The sequence below is a fragment of the Megalobrama amblycephala genome, linkage group LG2, assembly GCF_018812025.1.
Source record: "Megalobrama amblycephala isolate DHTTF-2021 linkage group LG2, ASM1881202v1, whole genome shotgun sequence".
In the NCBI taxonomy this organism is placed as follows: Eukaryota; Metazoa; Chordata; class Actinopteri; order Cypriniformes; family Xenocyprididae; genus Megalobrama; species Megalobrama amblycephala.
The window spans coordinates 7,792,552-7,796,909 of record NC_063045.1 but is presented as its reverse complement, the minus strand read 5'-3'; positions in this window follow the sequence as shown (position 1 = coordinate 7,796,909).

Genomic DNA, 4,358 nt, shown 5'->3' with positions numbered 1-4,358 from the left:
AAAACGATAACCAAAACTGTAATGTGTGTTTGGCAAAACTAAGTAAAATAAAATAAAATTATAGATTAAATGTCCTTAGTTTTCGTCTTTGTCAATGTCTTTCATAGAGCAAACGTTCAGCTGCATTTCATTTCCCTGCGTCTCACATACTCTCGCGCGCACAGCCCCTCCCCTCCGTGCACACCGCGCCTCATGAGAACGAGTGTTGGAAGCAAGTTCGCGAAAGGTTGGTATCTCGTGAAAACCTTTACAAAACAAATAAAAAGTGGTATAAAATATTTTTAATTCTGAATATAATTTTGTCAGTGTGTTAATGTCGACACCAGAACCGATTGCTACTTTAGAAAGTTAACTCACTGAGAAAAATGAATCATTGAGGCTGTAAGTGTAACATAAAAAAATAATTATTTTTTACAAACAAATATTTGTTTGTTAATTTACTTGGATAACTTGAGTAGCTCACTTAATTTGGATTTGTAGCAAAAACGTATTTAGTATAATTATATATTGCACGTTTTATCTTGAGTAATCTAGACAAGGCTTTGTATGTGCATTTCCAACATACTATTTAAGTAACATTTACTTAATATTTACAGCTGGATTTGGCTGATGCAATGAACCCTTTTCACATGCGGTGACGACGTATTATATATATATTGCAACATAAAGCTAGCAATTTTTCTCATATTTCATATTTTAAGGCATTTTTTAACAGTGTTGTCAACAACAGCCGTGACCGTTGTTTCGCGCCGCACCGCGCAGCTTGATACAGTCCGTGGACATCGGTCTATCTGCGACGCATCAATGGAAACTTTTCTAATCCTGACCGCTGTTGGAAGCTTCGCAACCGCGTGCATTACCTCAGGTACAGGGCATCCGTTTACTGTCTCATCGCGCTGCACCGCATATTGTTTACCTTGCTTTTGACGCGTCACGATGCTCCTTGCATTGCTGTAATCTTGTCTTTATTTATTTAATTGTTTGGAAAATCATGGATTTCTGTTTTGTTTTACTACTGATATGGAATCACTCAGTCAAAATGAGGATGTTTGCTGCAAGTTTGAGGTAAAATGCACTTGGGTTGTCGATGTCAAAACACCATTTAAGCTGCGATTCAAGTAAGGAATAATTGACGACGGGCCGTTGAATTATTAGAAAAAATAATGCACACCTGAGGTCCTGATTCGGTCACGACTCGAAACGGAGTCAATTATTCCGCTTATACCATGATTATTCTCAGTCCTTCATATAGACCGTGTTTTTTTGTTTGTTTGTTTTTGATGGGGGGATTGGTAGGGGAGTGACCTTTTTTTAGGTCAGAGCAACTTCCCCTCAAAATTCCTTTGCACGTCCCTGTTTTAACCTATAGATTTTGGTTAATTTTTAATGGACAAACATTCATATTCAGTTTTAAATATATTGATAATATAATCTTTAAAAGAAACTGCGTGTGTGTGTGTGTGTGTGTGTGTGTGTGTGAACTAGTAGGGTCTTGTTGTGGGAGGATTCACACACACCTGATTAATATCATTTTGAATATTTTCAGCAGATTGTCTTAATAGACCAGACCTTTCACTGAACAGCTGAAGAAAATGTTTCACATGTTTGTTCTGTTCTGTTTGTGCTGGTGTCGTCTGACTGGTAAGTTTTTTTTTTATGACTTAATGTCATAACAGGCTGTGGCAGGCAATTTTCATTTGCAGTTCTTCACTAATAAATAAAATCAAATTTATCTGAAGCAATCTGTAAAATATGTATAGCCTGTATATTTTAAGAAACTTATTAAATTAAGAAAGAATGCATAATCCATTTTCTGGATGGTCTTCACATTTAAACATTAATAAATTACAACTGACTTAAGACTTTGAAAACCTTAGTCAGTCCCTCCAGAAAAACGCGGGGATTTTTTTGTGATTGTTGCGGGCTAAAATGCTTGATTATGCGGCACGTTTTCTTAAAAAATGCGATGGAATATGCGGGATATTTTTGCAATTTTATGCGATGAAATTGCGGGAACTTGCAAAAACCGTAGTTTGATGAAAAACAGAAAAAATTAAAGGTGATTCCCCCAACACCCTGTTCTACTACTTTAATGTAAAGTGTCATTTCTTATTACTTCCTATGATAAGCAAGCATACTAAATCACAGAATATTTAAGTTCTCATTCTGTTTTATTTCAGACCTTAATTAACACATGGCTCAAACTTACAAAACATTGAGTCAAACAAGTTCTGTAGCTTTACAAAAGGAATATAAGTTTGTAGAAAGGCGCAATACAAAATAAACGTGTTATTATTAATATCCAACAACTTCTATAAAAATTAATAAATAAAATATTTTTTAAAAATGTGTGCTTCTTCCTTCCTGCTTCCGCTGCTGCTTTAACCATCCTTGGCGGTGGCAAAGTGAAAGTGGTTCCCTTTCGATACTTCACTCGTACTGCGTATGGGGAAAGGTCTCCCTTTTTCCCCGCTGCTGAAGCCTTTTTCAATAACGCAGTGTAACGGCACCGTCATTGGTTCACTCATAGACAAGTTGTTGAACCAATGGCGGCGCGGCATAGCTGCGCGGCCTATGGCGACAAAGCGCGCGAATATTCCCGCCGAAATGGGCGGGGTTAGGGGCTATATAAGCAGGCGTTTCGCCATAGGATTTCAGTGTTTTCTCCTTCAGCGACGACCTCTACTTCTCTTCACTGATCTCCGCCTGAAGCCGAAGAAGCTCGCCGCCTTCCTGCTCTCGCCGCCGTCTGAAGAGGCTCCCGCAGCGGACTCGCCTGGACTCGCCGGTTGAAGACAGCGCCGGCGCCCTCGCAGACTGCAGCTTCCAGCGCCGTCGCCGAGTCGCCGCCTCCCGCTTCCCGCTCCCGGCCGCTTCCTGTGCGTCCCCTGCCGCCATCCGGCGTGCCGCCTGAGAGCTTCACCAAAGAGCGAATTTCAGCGGTTTTCACCGCTCTAAAAGAGCTTCCGCGGCCCTCGCCGCTCTAAAAGAGCCACCCAATTGCCGTTCTCACGGCAGCGGCGTCTCACGATGCCCCGCCACTCATGTGGTACGTGCAGGGCCCCCCTGCACGACGACGATGGACACAGCGAGTGTGTCGCCTGCCTGGGCAAGCCCCATGCAGACGGCGCGCTCGCTGGAGACTCATGCCCGCACTGCGAGTGTATGAGTCTCGCTTCCCTGCGCTCGCGGGTCGCCTTCTTCACTGAGGGCGATCTCGCCGCTCGCGCCCTCCCGTCTCCTTCCTCCCGCGAGCCGGCTAGGAAGAGACAGCGGGGTAGAGCGACTCAGCGCCCGGAGTTGAGCGAGCTCACGCCGGCCCAGCCCCCGCGTGCCTCGCCCTCTCCTCCAAGGGAACTCTCTCCCGTTCTGTTCTCTCGCCCTGAGCAGCGTCCCTCCGCGGAAGCGAGTGACCTCCATGTCTCTTGCGGCTTCCGAAGCGGAAGGATGGGCTGGCGAGCCGGAAGACCCCGCTCCACCGCCTCCCTTGGAACCCATCGACCATGGCCAGGGCATGGATGCCGAGCTCTTCCGCATCCTGTCTCGAGCCGTTGAAGAGCTGGACCTCGAGTGGGCCCCTCCAGAGGAGCCGTCTCGCAGCCGCCTGGACGAATGGTTCCTGCCAGGCCGCCGCCAAGCACCTCGCCAGCGTTCAGCGCCCTTCTTTCCGGAGGTCCACGAAGAGCTGACGAAGTCGTGGCGCGCTCCTTACTCCGCCCGCCTCCACACTACGCACCGCTCCGCCCTCACCGCCGTCGACGGCGCCGAGGAGAAGGGATACGAGCACCTGCCACCCCTAGACGAAGCGGTGGCTGCTCACCTCTGTCCTCCCGCGGCTGTGGGTTGGAAGACGAAGAGGGCCCTTCCTTCCAAGCCCTGTCGGACCACCTCTACTCTGGCTGGACGGGCTTACACCACGGCGGGCCAGGCTGCCTCCGTGCTCCATACCATGGCCATATTTCAAGTCTTCCAGGCCAAACTCCTCCGCTCACTGGACGAGTCTGGAATCGACGCGCCAGCCTTCAAGGATTTACGCAGCGCCACGGATCTTGCCCTGCGAGCCACGAAGGCTACGGCCCAGGCCATCGGTCGTTCCATGGCCAGCCTGGTCGTGTTGGAGCGCAACCTGTGGCTCAACCTTACAGAGATCAAGGACCTAGACAAGACGGCCTTCTTAGACGCCCCGGTCTCTCCTTCTGGTCTCTTCGGGCCTGCAGTGGATGGCTTCACCGAGCGCTTTACTGCTGCGCAGAAATCGTCTCAGGCTATGAGGCATTTCTTGCCTAAGCGCTCCAGCTCCACTTCTGCGTCTAGCCGCCCCAGGACTGCGCCGGCTCAGCAGAACAAGCCAGCCCCAC